The sequence below is a fragment of the Phacochoerus africanus genome, chromosome X (assembly GCF_016906955.1).
Source record: "Phacochoerus africanus isolate WHEZ1 chromosome X, ROS_Pafr_v1, whole genome shotgun sequence".
NCBI classification, from domain to species: Eukaryota; Metazoa; Chordata; class Mammalia; order Artiodactyla; family Suidae; genus Phacochoerus; species Phacochoerus africanus.
Window position 1 is genome coordinate 30,693,652 of NC_062560.1, and position 19,446 is coordinate 30,713,097.

General features: G+C 36.7%; 1 protein-coding gene across 6 annotated transcripts in view; it reads right to left on the reverse strand.

The window, feature by feature from the left end:
- Positions 1-19,446, reverse strand: part of DMD (dystrophin) — a 2,144,556-nt gene that overhangs the window by 1,352,107 nt on the left and 773,003 nt on the right. The window lies entirely within an intron of this gene.

Sequence of the window (19,446 nt, forward strand, 5' to 3'; positions counted from 1 at the left end):
CTGTTCAGAATCAGCTCCTTTTCAATGAGAGAATTTTAGATCACCATTTGGTTAAAGATTTATTTTGCATACTAGTTCAACCAGTTTTACATGGTCCTTTTTAACTCTGCTTTCTTTCACAATTTGGATTATGGAAATTGCTTGTACAATTGGATTTGTGTTACTGCTGAAGTAGAACAAATAATAAGTAATCCTAATATAGCTGCAAAAATCTTGATTGTTACTATAAGTATGATTAGGATAATTCAACATTTTTTTATGTATAAATAGCATGCTGAACAGATTGCAGAGTCTCACTTCAAGGATCTGTTCACCTTTAAAAGAGTAGTTATAAAAGGAATGAGACAGGCAAGTTATTGAGAATTCCTTAAGTTATGCATCATAATCTAGTATTTTTCCTCATTATACAATATGTAGGCATGATTATCTGTTACAAAAGAACTAACCTTCCCACAGATGGTGATTAGGGTTTTAAAAATAATCCCACTTGTTATGTTGTATAAAGAATATTAGACATTATATGAAGAATATAAATATCAGCTCTTAAATATTAAAGATAACATAGATGTTACTGTCCTTTAATGAAGTCAACTTGGAGCACAGCATTACTCAAGTAAAAGGAAGGATAAAAGCATCTGGACTAAAGGAAAAGGAGTTGGAAGACTTGCAATGCTGCAGGAGCAAGGAGGGTATTCTCAGTATTTCTACCTACACCATAAATCTTCAGGATTCAACCTTTCTTTCTTTCTCATTCTATCCACACCCTTAGCTACAATCACATTTCATGTGCTCACAACTCTCAACATTATATCTCAAGCTCAGATTTCACCTCTCTAGCTCTCCACCTACACAAATATTGTCCTACTTGACATTTCCATATAGATGTCCCACAGCCACACATGTGACAACAGGACCAAATAGGGACCCACTGCCCCACCTCCCAACTTGCTTTTGCTCTTTCTCTGTATTTTTCCCTATTTCAGTGATTAACAGTTATGGCCTGTATTAGCCATAGTTTTGGATATTTCCTCTTTTCTATCATGCCCTTTACCACTTTGCATTTAATGAGTCCATCAATCACCAATCTTTTCTTCTATCCCCTAAAATTTCTTGATACTACCATTTTCTCTGTCTCTCCCCCCTGCTATTACTATGTGTGATGTCATTAGCATCTCGTCTCAAACATGGTAGTAGACCCATGGCTGGTATTCTGCCCTGCTGCTATCCATCTGCAAAGCAGCTATAGTATGTTCTTCCTAAATAAAATAACGATTATTTGCTTTAAATCTTGTAGTGATTCCTTACTTTCCTTGGGATAAAAGTCATACTCCTCAACATGGCACAAAAGTCGCTTCATAGTCCCTGTGGTGTCCCCTACTACCTGCTGGAGCTATAAAGAAATGATATTTTTCATTTCCTAGCATACTCTCTGTCTCTCTATGCACTTGGCCTTAAACATGCTGTTGATTTTTCCTAGAACAATTCCATACCCAAGTTCCTTTTACTGCCTAATGTAAATTTACCCTTGGAAATAGAGACATCTCCCTCTCCAGGTGCCTGTCCCTAAAATCTTGTATTCCCTCTTGCCCTTTCTGTCTCAGCAAATATCACACCATATTGTGATTTACCATTAATTGCTTCTACTTTAGACTATAAGCTCTAATGGGGTTATAGATTATGGCTGTCTTGTTCATTGCTCAATATCAGTTCTGAGAAGAAAGGCCAATAGTTTTGTTTATGACTGGAGGATTGGTATAATAAGGCTTTTTAGTGAGAAATAGAGAAAATTTCATTTAGTCTAAGACCAAAAAAAATGGATTTATAAAATAAGTTGGAAAAAGTTCACTACCACTGAGAGATACATCCTTTGGAGAACAGATCTTACTGTTATTTTTGTTATTACTATTAAATCAGTCCAAATAGGATAGAACATTATTTGGGAAAACCTTTAATCTACATCTATTAAAATACTTAATCCAAGTCAATGACCAAAACCTTGTCCTGTACTCTAACTCCAATACAGTGTACTTTTTTCTTCCTAAGCAAAAATTCAACAAAAGTTATATCATATACCAATTTAGATAAGAATGCTCATGGCTATCATCAGAGCTCTCTGTATTATAGAGGAGGATGTCTATAGCCTACCCAGAGTTTCTCCAGAAAAAGGGATCTCTAATGATAAAATTTCACCATTGTGACTGTTGGCTGGAGAAACTTTCCACTCACAGTATGTAGTAATCGCCTATTTAGGCATTGTTTAAATCTGGTCCCTTATCTGGCTAAGGGCAAAAACAGTTTACTCTTTTGTGCATATTTGTAGAATATTAGTATAATTGAAGAGGATATAGCATAATGCTTAACTATATATCTAGCCTCAAAATTATTTTTAGAAATCTAACTTTTTCTATCCATGAAATTCTATGGGTTGAAATAAATGAAATGGACTAGGAGATGAAGGCATAGTTTACCTCAGGGGGTTTTGTTCTTTTCCTGGCTTGGCAGTCAGTAAGAGAGACTGATGTACACAGATTTTTTTTATTATCTCGGGGACTGAAAAAACCTGATGTCAATACAAGCTTGCAGAATTCTTTGAACTAGCCATGGCAATAGGCAGTCTTCTATTTCTAAACATCTTGTTAGGCAGGCCCTGATAGAATGCCAGGCCTGTGCATTTTCTGGGATTCTTGGCACACTTGACCTGTGCTGTCTCACAGAACAGAGTTGTTAGGAAGTCCTAAGTCATAATCGGATTTTTGTTGTTCCCAAATTTTGCATAACTGTTGTTTTAAAATGTTATTTCATGTCTTTAGCTAATCCACTCAGTAGTAAGAGGCATCATATAGCTAGACAAAACCAGCAATATGAGGAAAGTTAGAAAAACATTAAAAGACTGGCAATCAACAACGAAAATACAAAAGTAGAAAACTGAATCCTAGTAATGGCTACCAAGAAAAAAACCATAATGAAAACACTTTTAATTTGGGCTTTCGGAGAAAATGCCAAGAAAACTAAGTTTAAAAAAAAAAACTTATGTGAAAATAAATTATTCTTATTTCCTCAAAGTGAACTGCAATATCAAATTAAAAGCTTAATGATTTTTGAAGGCAATGGAAAGTCATCTCCACAGTAAAGGTGTTGTTCTTCACACTCCTATTTTTAAAATAATGGATTAACCCTTGTGCCCCAGCATTCACTGAACTCAGAGTGCAGCATGCCTAAGAATGTATTTTGTTCATTCTAGAAGAAGACATTTTCTTTTTTCTTTCATTTATATTTATTTTTTTTATTTTTTCCATTAGAGCTGCTTTACAGTGTTCTGTCAATTTTCTACTGTACAGCAAGGTGATCCAGTCAGACATACATGTATTCATTCTTTTTTCTCACGTCATACTCCATCATAAGTGACTAGACATAGTTTCCAGTGCTATACAACAGAATCTCATTGCTTATCCATTCCAAAGGCATCTACTAATCCCAAATTCCATGTGAAATAAAAACTGGGAAATTTCACCAAAATATATGTATTTAACATACAAATACAGGGTTTAAAATAGAGAAAAATTTAGGAGTTCCCTTTGGCACAGCAGAAACAAATCAGACTAGTATCCATGAATGATCTATGGCCTCACTCAATAGGTTAAGGATCTGGCATTGCTGTGACCATAGTGTAGGTTGCAGGCATGGCTATGAGCCCCACATTGCTGTGGCTGTGGCATAGGCCAGCAGCAGTAGCTCTGATTCGACCTCCAGCCTGGGAACTTACATATGCTTCAGGTGTGACCCCAAAAAGAAAAAAAAAAAAAAACAGTGGGGAAAATTTTAGATAAATTTCCCCACTGACTATATACAAATCATTGTTCATTAAAGTAGCTACATGCCATTAATATGCTTATTAAACTTACTATAAAATATACTATTTTTATTTCATTTAATAGTTGATAGGTAAACTCATGGTTGCAAATAAGTTAGGAATGTGGGTGCTCTCATTATTAAAATAGGGCCTGAGGAAATTATTATAAAGATACATTTCCCTTACAGTTAAGCTTTCCAGCCAGAAGCAAACACTTACTAAGCACAGAGTATTTTGAACAATTAAACTATACATATATTCTCTCACTATAGGAAGACTGGAACCAAACTAGAAAAAAAGTCTAGTAGACTGCAGGGATATGACCTTCTTTCAGCCAAACAAAGAAATAATAAAACTAAATCTACATGAATGAGTTAAAGAATGCCAGAGGAGAGAGGCAAGATGGTGGAAGAGTAGGGGGACATGCGTGCCCTCTCCCACAAACACAACAAAAAAGACACACATCTACATGTTAAATGAGTCACACAGAACAGCAACTAGATGCTGACAGAAGAACTTAAACTTCCAATAATTGCAAGAATCTCGTGACATAACTGGGTAAAACAAGAGAAAAGAAGAGAGTGAGAGAAGGGGAATCTGGAGCAGATGGGTGCTCCTGAAAGGGAACTGTGAAGGAGAAAGGGAACCCACACCCTGGAAAGTCACCTAATTGATGGAAAGATCAACCAAGTCAGAGGGATCTCCAGATGCCAAGAAGAGCACAGCAATAGGTCTGAGATCTGAAAAGCAGAGTGAGAGCCAAACAGATCATCTGAACTGCTGGCACAGTCATCAAAAATCTACATGCTCAGGTGGGGGCTGGGTACCGAGACCTCAGCTCCGAAGGTTAGTCCCTGGGAGTGGGATGGGGTTGGTAGTGTAGAGACAGCCTGGGGGACTAGGAAGTGATCAGTTGCGTTGGTGGTGTGGAAACAGCCTGAAGGACTAGGAAGCGGTGTGTCGCAGGTGGAGGGAGCAATATGCTAAGGACAGGGGAGTAGAAAAGCACAACAGAGGGAACCTGAGAAAAAGAACACATATACATTGAAAGTGAGAGGGTGGGAATAAATATTTCATGCCAGTGGACATAACAGGAAAGCAGGAGTTGCAATACTCATATCAGACAAAATAGACTTTAAAACGAAAGCCATAAAGAGAGACAAAGAAGGACACTGTGTGATGATTAAAGGATCCATTCAAGAAGAGGATATTACTATCATCAACATATACGCCCCAAATATAGGAGCACCCAGATACATACAACAAATACTAACAGATATAAAGGGAGAAATTGATGGGAATACAATCATAGTAGGAGACTTGAACACCCCAGTCACATCAATGGACAGATCCTCTAGACAGAAAACCAATAAAGCAACAGAGATCCTGAAGGAAACAATAGAAAAGTTAGACTTAATTGACATCTTCAGGACACTACATCTAACACAATCAGAATACACACTCTTCTCAAGTGTGCATGGAACGTTCTCAAGAATTGAGCAAAGATTGAGGATTAAGATGGCAGAATAGAAGGACTGGAGCTCAACTTCTCTCCTAAAAACAACAAAATTCACAACTAAAGACTGAGAAATCTCCACCCAAATGGACTGGAAACCTTAAAAAAGATACCCTACTCCAGAAGAAAAAGAGGAGGACACATCAAGAGGTAAGAGAGGCAACTTCATGATATAAACAACCCCATACTTCCAGGGTAGGAAGTTCCACAGACTGGAAACTAACTGGTTGACAGAGACTCACCTACAGGAGTGAGAGTTCTGAGCCCCGCATCAAACTCTCACGTGTGGGGATCTGGCACTGGGAGAAAGAGCCCCTGCAACATCTGGTATTGAAGGCCAGTGGGGATTGTCCACAGGAGCTCCATGGGACTGGGGGAAATGGAGACCCCATTCTTAAAAGGTGCACACAGACTTTCTCATGCACTGGGTCCCAGGGCAAAGCAAAGTCTCCATAGGAATCTGGGTCAAATCTGACTACAGTACTTGGAGGACATCCTGGGAAAACAGGGGTGAATGTGGCTTGTTGTGAGAGATGGACATCGAACGCAAAGCTCTTGGGAATATTCAGCAGCATGCCTTTCTCTGGAGGTGGCCATTTTGGGAAAACCTGGCCCCACCCCTCAGTCAGTGCTGAGAGACCCAGGCCAAACAACAATCTAGGTGGGATCACAGTCCTGCCCCTCAGTAAAAAGACTACCTAAAGACCCTTCAGGCACACAGCTGCCTCTAATCCCATTTAGAGACTAAGCCCCACCCACCATAAGGATTAGAATCAGCTCCACCTATAAATGGGCAGGCATCAGCCCCTCCCATCAGGAAGCCTACAGCAAGCCCCCATACTGACTTCAGCCAGAAGGGGGGCAGACATCAGAAGTAAGAGAGACTACAACTCTATTATCTATAAAAAGGTCATGACACCAAAAACCTATAAAAGTGAAAAGACAGAGAACTAAAACTCAGATGAGGGAGAAAGGAAAAACCCCAGAAAATCAGCTAAGTGATGAGGAGATTCTTAGCCTCCAGGAAAAAGACTTTAAATGGTTGATGCTGAAGATGATGCAAGACATTGGAAATAAACTGGAGGCAAAGATGGATAACTTACAGGAAACACTGAGCAAAGAGATACAAGATATACAACATAAACAAGAAGAGATGCAAAATACAATAACTGAAATAAAAAATTCAGAAGAAGCAACTAACAGCAGAATACAGGAGACAGAAGAACGAATAAGTGAGGTGGAGGATAGACTAGTGGAAATTACAGATGCAGAACAGAAAAGAGAAAAAAGATTGAAAACAAATGAAGAGAGTCTCAGAGAACTCTGGGACAATGTAAAACGCACAAACATCTGTATTATAGGGGTGCCAGAAGAAGAAGAGAGAGAAGGGGACAGAAAAACTATTTGAAGAGATAATGGCTAAAAACTTCCCTAACATGGGAAAGGAATCACTCACTCAAATCCAGGAAGCACAACGAGTACCATATAAAATAAATCCAAGGAGGAATACACTGAGACACATATTAATCAAACTGACCAAAATTAAAGACAATGAGAAAATGTTGAAAGCAGCTAGGGAAAAGAAACAAGTAACATACAAGGGAACCCCAATAAGGTTATCAGCAGATTTTCAGGAGAAACTCTGCAGGCCAGAAGGGAGTGGCATGATATACTTAATGTGATGAAAGGGAAGAAATCTCCAACCAAGATTACTCGACCCAGCAAGGCTCTCATTCAGATTTGAAGGAGAAATCAAAACCTTCATAGAGAAGCAAAAGTTGAGAGAATTCAGCAATACTAAATCAGCCTTATAACAAATACTAAAGGAACTTCTCCAGGCAGAAAAGAAAACACAGCAACAGGAACCAAAAATTCCATAAATGACAAGTCTCACCAGTAAAGGTATATATACAGTAAAGATACGAAATCACACAGGCACAATTATACCACCAAAATCAGAAACCATGAGAAGAAGTGGGTACAAATGCAGGACACCGGAGATGAACTTGCAATTAAGAGATCAACAACTTAAAACAATCTCATATACATATAGACTCTTATATCAAAACTTCAGAATAACTGCAAACCAAAAATCTACAATTGATGCACAAACAAGGAATCTCTGGAGAAGAAATATATCTCATAGTAAATAAGTGCATAATCCACCATGAAGGGGGTCATTTGACATTATTCTTGGAATGCTGAAGTCTTCATACATTTGATTCTGATTTCCTCTCCATCAAGGAATTTATGATAACTATAATTAAATAATGCAACTGTACGTTTAAATAATACAATTCTACAATTGTATTATTAATAACCATTTTTCTCCATGGTACAATATGAGGTCTATTATGTTGTTTATCACATCACCTAGAATGGTGTAATGCATATATTGAAGAATCAATAAGAAGTAACAAATTGTGAGGACATTTTTACAGTTACACTGTTTTTTAACCAATTTATTCATTTTATATTTTACTTATTTTCAGAGGGTATATTATTTTTGTTATTCTTACCAGTTAAGTTATTCCTTTTATTATGCTATATAAAGTATTTAATGGTATAGAAGGCCTTCTTCTTTATAAATTTTGGTTGCATAATATAGACAATTTTAATATAATGCTAATTTTTAAAGAAAAATTGAACTGTAATAATTAATACTAAATAGTAAAGATGAAAGACATACAAAATGGGATAAAGTATAGAATGAATTTCCTATTTGTCTCAGCATATTTTCCATCCCATTTCTCCAGAGGGAGTCACTTAATCTGTTTCTTAAGATCCATGATACAATAATCTACGTGAATGTAATTGTGTTTAAATATAAGTATGTTACTCTGTAAAAAAATAAAAATAAAAATAGAGTAGTAGGTTAAAAAAATGAATTGAGCACATATTGGGGCACAAAGCTAACCTCAACAAATTTTGGAGCATAGAAATTTTTTTCAAGTATCTTCTCTGACCACAACGCCATGAAACTAGAAATCAACCACAGGAAAAGAAGGGAGAAAAAACCTACTACATGGAGACTAAACAACATGCTACTAAAAACCAATGGGTAAATGGGGAAATAAAGAAGGAAATTAAAAACTACTTCAAGACAAATGATAATGAATGCACGACCTCTCAAAATCTATGGGATGCTGCAACAGCATTGCTCAGAGGGAAATTCATAGCAATACAGGCTTTCGTCAAAAAGGAAGACAGATCTCAAATTGACAACTTAACCCACCACCTAAATGAATTAGAAAAAGAAGAACAAAAAAGACCTAAAGTCAGCAGAAGGAAGGAAATCATAAAGATCAAAGAGGAAATCAATAAAGTAGAGATTCAAAAAACTATACAGAAAATTAATAAAACCAAGAGCTGGTTCTTCGAAAAGGTAAACAAAATTGACAAACCCCTGGCTAGACTCACTAAGGAGAGGAGAGAAAGAACCCAAATAAACAAAATTAGAAATGAAAAAGGAGAGATCACAACAGATACTGCAGAAATACAAAAAACCATAACAGAATACCATCAACAACTATATGCCAACAAATTTGACAATGGGGAAGAAATGGACAACTTTCTAATATCTTACAGCCTGCCAAAACTGAATCAAGAAGAAATAGACCAACTGAACAGACTGATCACTAGAAATGAAATTGAAGAGGTCATAAAAACACTCCCTACAAATAAAAGCCCAGGACCAGATGGCTTCACAGGCAAATTCTACCAAACATACACAAAGGATCTGGTGCCCATCCTCCTTAAACTTTTCCAAAACGTTGAAGAAGAAGGAACACTCCCAAAGACATTCTATGATGCCTCCATCACCCTAATTCCAAAATAAGGAAAAGACACCACCAAAAAAGAAAACTACAGGCCAATATCTTTGATGAATATAGATGCAAAAATTCTCAACACAATTTTAGCCAACCGAATGCAACAACATATCAAAAAGATCGTACACCACGACCAGGTAGGATTCTTCCCAGGTGCACAAAGATGGTTCAACATATGCAAATCAATCAACGTCATTCACCACATTCACAAAAGAAACAGTCAAAAACCATATGATCATCTCAATAGATGCAGAAAAAGCATCTGACAAAGTCCAACATCCATCTATGATAAAACTCTCACCAAAGTGGGTAGAGAGCACATTCCTTAACATAATCCAAGCCACTTATGACAAACCCACAGCAAATATAATACACAATGGAGAAAAATTGAAAGCCTTCCCACTCAAATCTGGAACAAGACAGGGATGCCCACTCCCACCACTGCTCTTCAACATAGTATTGGAAGTCCTAGCCACAGCAATTAGACAAACAAAAGAAATAAAAGGCATCCATATAGGAAGAGAAGAGATAAAACTGTCACTGTGTGCAGGTGACATGATACTATACATAGAAAACCCTAAGGACTCAACCCAAAAAACTACTTGGACTGATCAATTAATTCAGCAAAGTAGCAGGATATAAGATTAACATTCAGAAGTCAGTGGCATTTCTGTATACTGACCATGAAATATTAGAAAAGGAATACAAAAATACAATTCCTTTTAAAATTGCACCTCACAAAATCAAATACCTCGGAATACACCTGACCAAGGAGGTAAAGGACTTATATGCTGAGAACTATAAAACATTCATCAAGGAAAGTAAAGAAGATGTAAAGAAATGCAAAGATATTCCATGTTCCTGGATTGGGAAAATCAATATTGTAAAAATGGCCATCCTGCCCAAAGCAATCTACAGCTTCAATGCAATCCCTATCAAATTACCCAGGACATTTTTCACAGAACTACAACAAACAATCCAAACATTTCTATGGAACCACAAAAGACCCAGAATTGGCAAAGCAATTCTGAGGAACAAAAACCAAGCAGGAGGCATAACTCCTCCAGACTTCAAGCAATATTACAAAGCCACAGTCATCAAAACAATGTGGTACTGGTACCAAAACAGACAGACAGACCAATGGAACAGAATAGAGAACCCGGAAACAAACCCAGACACTTACGGTCAATTAATCTTTGACAAGGGAGGCAACAACATAACATGGGAAAAAGAAAGTCTTTTCAGCAAGCATTGCTGGGAAACCTGGACAGCTGCATGCAAAGCAATGAAACTAGAACACACCCTCACACCATGCACAAAAATAAACTCAAAATGGCTGAAAGACCTAAATATAAGACAACACACCATCAAACTCCTGGAAGAGAACATAGGCAAAGCATTCTCTGACAGCAACCTCATGAATATTTTGTCAGGTCAGTCTCCCAAGACAACAGAAATAAAAGCAAAAATAAACCCATGGGGCCTAATGAAACTGACAAGCTTTTGGCACAGCAAAGGAAACCACAAAGAAAACAAAAAGACAACTTACGGAATGGGAGAAAATAGTTTCAAATGATGCAGTGGACAAGGGCTTAATCTCTAGGATATACAAGCAACTCATATAACTCAACAGCAAAAAAGCCAACAACCCAATTGAAAAATGAGCAAAAGACCTGAATAGACCATTCTCCAAGGAAGATGCACAGATGGCCAACAAGCACATGAAAAAAGGCTCAACATCCCTGATTATTAGAGAAATGCACATTAAAACTTCCATGAGATACCACCTCACACCAGTCAGAATGGCCATCATTCATAAGTCCACAAATAACAAGTGTTGGGGGAGGTGTGGAGAAAAGGGAACCCTCCTGCACCGTTGGTGGGAATATAAGCTGGTCCATCCCCTATGGAGAATAGTAGGGATGTATCTTAGAAATCTATACATAGAACTACCATATGACCCAGCAGTCCCACTCTTGGGTATATATCCAGACAAAACTTTACTTAAAAAAGACACAGGCACAAGTCTTGTGGCTGCCCGATGGGAGAGGGAGGGAGTGGGAGGGATTGGGAGCTTGGGGTTATTGGATACAACTTGGAATAGATTTACAAGGAGATCCTGCTTAATAGCAATGAGAACTATGTCTAGATACTCATATTGCAACAGAACAAAGGGTGGGAAAAAATGTAGACATGTAAGAGTAACTTGATCCCCATGCTGTATAGCAGGAAAAAAATAAAATTAAATTAAAAAAGCTCAATAAATGCCAGCTATAAAAAAAAAGACACAGGTGCCCACATGTTCATTGCCGCTCTATCACAATAGCCAAGACATGGAAACAACCCAAATGTCCATCGACAGACAAATGGATTAGGAAGATGTGATTTATATACACAATGTAACATTACTCAGCCATAAAAAAGAATGACATAATGCCATTTGCAGCAACCTGGATGGAACTAGAGTCAGAAAGAGAAAGACAAATACCATATGATATCGCTCATATCTGGTATCTAATATACAGCACAAATGAACCTTTCCACAGAAAAGAAAATCATGGACTTGGAGAATAGACTTGTGGCTACCCAGGGGGAGAGGGAGGGAGTGGGAGAGATGGGGAGCTTGGGGTTAACGGATGCAAAATATTGCTCTTGGAATGGATTTACAATGAGATCCTGCTGTGTAGCATTGAGAACTATGTTTAGATACTTACATTGCAACACAACGATGGGAGGAAAAATTATGTATATATGTATGTGTAACTTGGTACCCATGCTGTACATTGGAAAAAAATAAATAAAAATTAAATAAATAAAATTAAGAAAAAGAATGCCAGAAGAGTGCTTCCGTCTAAAATTCCCTATCCTACACTGACTGCAGTTCTCCTGAGTCACACAATCCAAAAATTTATATAACATACATATATACACACATATATGGATTACAAAAGCTTGCTAAAATAAATTCATAGTCCTGTAAAAGGTAATTCGCAATATAGCATTAGCTAGTTTTTAAGTCCATAAAAATAACTTTCTCCCATTAACTATGGGATCTAGGAGTAAGAATGAGAACAAATGCCAATTTTTTTGCTTCTTCTGTTATGACTGTTTTATTTATTTATTTATTGGTGGAAAATTGAGGAAAGAGAATGTTGATGCCTGGATGACTGTAGAGAACCCAATGGGTGAAGGAGGTTTTCATGAGGACACCTTGTGGAGGTTATAACAGTGATAGGGGGTCTTATGAAATGGAAAGCATTGGTGTGCAAATGATGTATTTTGAATTCCTGTTTTTTTTTCCACAAACCTTTCATTTTATCCACATGTGATTAATATTCCTTGTCTGCCTACTATGTGCTACTAGGCCTCAGGGGGCTCTCTGTTATTCATTTAAAATTACTCAATAGAGTCAAGCTTAACATTGAAATATTGACCCTCTCACTGACCCTAAGCCAAAAAAAAATAATGATTCTTTTTAGCGGACTGAGATTTTGAGACACATTAGGCTTCTCAGCAGTCTAAGGTGGAGATGTACTCAAGAATTATAAATTCTTGCCTGTTCTGTTTCAATATATAAAGAAAAGCTCAGGCTCTTGGTTCAAACAAATAACAAAGGAGTTTTTAAAATTCTATTCATTAATATTTCTAGGAAATAAAAAGAAATAAGAGCAGACATCAGATAGTTCCTTTTACAAGGAAAATAAAATACTGTTTATGATCATCTTGTAGTAAATGATATACATTTACTTCACTTATTCTTTTGTTTATAAATACTTGTAAATGACAGCTGGATATGTCCAATGTTTTGATTTCCCACATAATTTTATTTTCCTTTCCCTAAGTAGTCAAACATTTTATCCAATGTTAAAAGAAAGCCTCATTTCTTTGAGTGATTTTTGTAGTAGATGAACTAAAAACAAACCAACCAACCAACCATGTCCCAAGTTCTGACGATAATAAGGGAGAGGAACTATAAATCCTTGAAGTTTCTGCTTCTGGGAAAGCCTTTATTGCCATGTTGAATCCTTCTTCCTTGCCAAAGGAAGAACAATAAGAATGAAGTATTTTTCTTATGGACAGTGGCTGGGTGTGGGAGTCCTGCAAGAGATGCTCCTACTCCCCTGGCTCTTTAGAAACTAATATGGAGACCCAAGAGAGGCCAACAATCCATATTGTTTAACAGGTAGATCTCACCACAGACTGTCCTGATCAAGAAGTTATATTTTCTGGAATTTCGAGTTCAGTGGGCCAGGCAATTAATGTAACTACTTTCTTTAAGTTTTTCTTTATCACCTACAAAAAGGTTGTGATTTCTTCATTTACTAATTAATAAGAATACTCAATTTGTGCCATTCACATCAACACAGATGGACCTAGAGATTATCATACAAAGTGGAGTCAGTCAGAAAGAGAAAGAAAAACATAATATGATATCACTTATATTTGGAATCTAAAACATGGCACAAATGATCCTATCTATAAGACATAAGCAGAATCACAGACACAGAGAACAAACGTGTTTACCAAAGGCAAAGGTGGTAAGGGAAGGATAAATGAGGAGTTTGGGATTAGCAGATTAAAAACTATATACATAAAACAGATAAACAATGAGGCCCTACTGTACATCACAGGGAGCTATATCCAATATCCTGTATTAAACCAATGCCAGAAGAGTGCTTCCATCTAAAATATATGTGAAACAGAATACATATATTTATATATAACTGAATCATTTTGCTGAACACCAGAAACTAGCACAACATTGTAAATCAACTCTACTTCAATTTAAAAAATGCTCAATTTGAATGAATTATGTCATTGAATTGGAGAGAACTCTTTTTAAAAATTATTTTTTGAAGGGTATAATTGCTTTACGATGTTGTATTAGTTTCAGGTACACAGCAAAGTACTTCAGTTATACATATAGATTTAGTCATTATTTTTCAGATTCTTTTACTTATATGCTATTACATAATATTGAGTAGTTCCCTGTACTATGCAGTAGGCCCTTGTTGGTTATCTATGTCACATATAGTATTGTGTTTATGTTAATCACAAACTCCTAATTTATCCCTCTCTCTCCCACATTTCCCCTTTGGTAGCTATAATTTTGTTTTCAAAATCTGTACATCTGTTTCTGTTTTCTAAATAAGTTCATTTGTATCATTTTTATTAGATTCCACATATAAGTGATATCCTATGATAGTTGTCTTTGACTTAATTTACTTAGTATGCTATCTCTGTGTCCATCCATATTTCTATAAATGGCATTATTTCATCCTTTCATGGCTGAATAATATTATATTATGTATATACACTATATCTTCTTTATCCATTCCACTGTTGGTAGGAATGTAAATTGGTGCAACCACTATGGAGAACAGTATGGGTGCTCCTTAAAAAAATAAAGTAGAACTACCATATCCAGCAATCCCACTTTTGGACATATATCCAGAGAAAACCATAATTTTAAAAGATATATGTTATCCAATGTTCACTGCAGCACTATTTTGAGAGCACTCTTGATTAGCTGTTTCTTTTGTCCTGATTCTTATTTATGAGTTACTCTGAAGCTTAACTATTATGGTCATGAACATTATGGACTCTGTTATTTTCAAATTTGGCTCAAGTCTTCAACTAAAAAACAAGTACTAAATTCTAAGTTCTTCTCATTCTAAAAGATGGAAATAACAAGATTTTTCTCAAAAGGGTTTACAGAGAGTTGTAAATGTTGGCCTCTTTGTCATTACACCAGCAATCTTTTATCCTAAATCTCTAAAAATTTAGGAATCTTAGTCACACTGACTCTATGGCTCAGAGAGAATGTCATGGCTTCTTCTGTTTAACCATTGAGGAATACACAGTGGTACTTCAATCCTTCTGCCCCAAGTAAGTGAGAGGAATTTCAAAACCACCATTCATAGCATCTGGGAGTACAAAGTAGATGGGATGGCTTCTAAGTACCAAATTGGACTCTCCTTATACAGCTGAATACTTTCTTTTCTTTCTATGATTACTGAGAGGTTAAAAAAAAAGCTTCTGGAATGATGGCATAGTAAATAGAGGGTGCATTTTGTACTTCTCAATGTTTGGTGTGGCAAAAAACATGTCCATAGGTCAAGTGGTCATTGAAGAAGGCAGCAATGTTTGAAATATCTAGCAGAAACACTTCCTATGGTGCAAGAGTACTCCATGATAAAGAGGCTTGAAGATATTTTTATAGAGCAAGGTTTTTTGGTTAAAGAAATGGGAAGACAGAAGAGCTTCTGTAAGGTTTCTTAAAGAGCCCACACTTGCTCCCCAAAGGAAGCAAATGTATGTGTCCTCATCACATATAATGCATGAACACTATGAAAATGGTAGTTAAGAGGAGATATTTGTCCACTTTTCATCATTCTTACTTCTCTTGCCAATGGAAAGTAAGGTTTTGGTAAGGGGAGGTGGTGAAAATATAGGGAGGAAAGTGATATTTTGTTCCTTCAAGTGCAGATCAGTTAGACAAGGTTTGAGCTTGAGCTGGAAACAAAACATTAAACTGAATATGAGACTGAAATTTTAAGCTTAACTAAACTGAATTTAACTTTTTTAATATCACAGAGACTGTAAAGCACGAGAGTCTATCCAAGATAGCAGTAAGAATTATGAATCAATCATATGCTTGAAGAAAAATAATTTTGGTTTTGTGTCCTATTTGGTTCAAACTATGCTGCAAACTACTGACATAGACCATAAATTCAGCACTTGATAAATTAGGTAGAGGCAGAGGAAAGTGATGGCTATGAGATAACAATAAGAATGTGGTTGGAGGCAAGATGGGGAATGGTTTATGGAAGTCATGGAGAGATAGATATTGAAGGACTTAAAAATATATTTGAAACACTACAAATTATAGTAGTACAGCATGATTGGAAGATGTCAATGTCTGTCTTATACAACTGCCAGAAAATTACCTTTGTGCTTTACACCTACCTAATGATGTTCCATGTGTGGACTACTGCTACTACCAAATGCAATATTTTACCTACTAATAAATGATTTCAGTAAACAACCAATAAAAATTTCTGACACATAATTTGAAAGTCGTTAAGGAGGGATGTCATAAAACCATTAGAAATTATTTAAAAGCCACTAGGAATGTTCTATTTGTCTCAAGAACAGGTTCTCCAAACTTAGTTGTTCAGAAGTAACAGGAGAATTTCATCAAAGAAACAGAAATGTGAGGAAGGAACACCCTGGGTATCATTGTAGACTCAGACTTCTGCAGGGTTTGATGAGAGATAAACATTCCATTTCTCATGACTTTGTATGGTAGAATAAAAATAATAGATCCCTATGAACTTGCATTTAACATTTCTGGATGCTTTGCTTTTAGCAGGCTGAGGACGTGTTTTTCAAGGAGAATCAAGCTAGTACTTTGAAGAAGGAATTAAATGGAAATAAAAAGAAAAGCAGAGGGAGAAGAAGATAATTTATAGCAGGAAGGACAATTTACAATTGCTCACAGTCTCGGCAACCATCAAAAGTTTCACTTTGTTGCTTTTTTTGGTTTGTTTTCAAATTAATCTGTCCTACTTTTGCCTACAGAAAGGAGGGCCTACACAGTGTTCCTTGAATAAGAAAAAACAAATAAATAAAAACTGTTGCTTTTATGTTGAACTCATAAGAGGTTCTGGCACAAATGCTTTTTGTGGCATATTTGTTAATGTGCATGATATGGATGTAGGTCATAAAAAATTACACATATGTGCACATGTGTTTGTATACATAGTCTTTAAATATAAAATAATATTACATTATTTACAAAGGCCATCTAGATTTTTTTTGTTAATGTCACTTGGTTTAAACCCACTGGGCAGAAAAAACTCAAAAGCATGGAGCTACTCAAAATTTTCTTTACAAGAAAAGATTATAAACATTAAAACTACTGGTGTCATGGTTAGTTGGAACTTCATCTGTTTCAGGTCTTTACAGGTCACTGAAGTTCTTCTGTGACCTCTGAGGGAAGCATACTTGAAAGTGATGTTTGGGAATCACTTTATCAATGGAGCTTGACATCAAATAGCAACAACTTTCAAATAAAGTATTGATGGAATGGTCAATGAGCTGTACAGTAATATATTTAAAGCATTTCTGGATTTTTGCTGTATCCATTCATCTTCATGGGTAGACAAATAAAATTGGTCTTCTGCCCTGACAGCAGCAAACTAATGTATTATTCTCGCTGCAAAAAGAAAATGATGGAAGTATAAAACAGTAAATCTAGAAGGAATCTACTGAGATAATCTAATCCCATTCTTTTCAAGGTAACTTCAGAAGCCCCCCCTGGTCAGCAAAGCAGCAAAGTTTCTCTGGGCAACTGGCAAGGTGCTGATTGAACATGTGCTCATAATATTTCTCTAAGCTTTAGACAATAATTTATTTATACTGTAAATAATTAAAACATCATAGAAAATTTCTGCTTATATAGAATGATGAGACAGAATCAAAACCCAGGGATAAACTGGGTCAGGATTAACACCTCAATTTAAGTATCATAGCAAATGTATATAAGAATAAAAATCCAAATCTTAGGGTAGAATCAATTTGTAGAATGAAGCAATGAGTAGAGGCCAAAAAACAAAAGTAGGAATATAGCCTTTGAGAAGCTTAGTTGATTTCTCGCAATTGCTTCTGTCATTGTCCCAGAAAGCACAAATACAGTAATGTTCCACTAATGCATATATGGGTAGGAGAAGGCAAGGTATCCCATGTAAGAAAAAGAACTATAGGTGGTGCTTCTGAGCTGGGTTGGACAGGTAATTACCCCAGTGAAGAAGGCCTTTAGTAAGGGAGAGTCTACTGCAGATAAACTGGAAGTTGTGTCAACTTGTCTTTGAACTGGCCACTTGGTACTCCTTGTATAAGGGCAGTGGTTTCCAACAGGCACAGTCTTGTGACAGAAACCTCAGAATAGACCTCTTGGGGCTAGTTAAACTCTCCAGTTTGAGACTCTCAGGATAAAGCCTGCATGTAGTATTTCTGGTCTCCTGGACTTGACATAATGTGTGGGAAGTCCATCCTTCACAGTCCCTTTTATAGAGTGGCTAAGGATGGCCACAAGGTTTGGCTATGAATAAAACAGTTTTTGGTCTTCAGGCAGGTAGTCTCAAACACAGTCTCAATAACCAGAAATGGTACTTTCCTAATGTACATTAGTGATCTCTGCTAGATCTTTTTTTCTGCGATGTAGGTCCATAATAGCCTAAAGCAAGTGTTCAATCTCCCTTTAAATAAAATGCTCTAGACCCTGTTGACCTTGATGTTGACCATCACTAGTGGGGTTAAATTATACTCAGACACTGTAAAAATACCCCCCTTCTCCTGGGGTGTCTGCAATGACTGATCCTTTTTCATCCTTTCCATATACATTAAGATTAACAATAGTGATTTACCAGTAATACTTCAGGTGACCCCCATGGTTCTGGAGAAGTTGAAGTGCAGGACAGTGTGTGATTATGGCTTCCTGCTACCCTATGTATCTACAATACAATGCAAAATTCTTCAGGTACAGCTCAGTAGGTATCTGTTCTATTGTGTCTGAAGGTTATCACAGGGCTCTCAAATCTTTTGTTCTTCAAGTTGGTAAGATAGAAGCTACTACAGATTTGTAGCAAGTAACTCCTGCCAGGGTCTTTGGCTGTGATATGACTCATTTGGCTGGGATATGCACCTTAAACAGCAGTAACAAGATGTAGGAAACATCTGCTTTAGCCTTTACTTGCCAAATATGCTATAAACTTATTGAGCAGTAGGCTTGGAGCACAGAAAGAAGACTCAAAGTGTGTTGATGTGGGCATGGAGAACAGATAAATACTGGCAAAGTGGTGTACTACACTCAATTCCCCGTTAAGGACCAGTGTGGTCTGTCACTGAATGCTTTTGTGAGATATTAAGCTAGCTGAAATCAACATAAACTATTCCCCACCTTCCTCCTCTATTTCTTCCCCTCAGTGGCATCTTCTCATCATCTGCACATTAAACCCATCATAGTTGTTTGGAGTTGGAGAGGACAACCAGCTCTCAAGGGAGTGGTAGGTCCTCCCTTGTAGGGTTGTGCATTTGTCATAAGTCAGATATAGTTGAAAATTAAGTTGTGGACCATAGGTACAACAGCCATGCAGAACTGCTTAGTGTCTTTTAACTGGTTCCATAGGGAATGTCTCTGCTCCATCTAGAATGTGGTCCAGCAAAGAAAAAGAGATAGCATATTG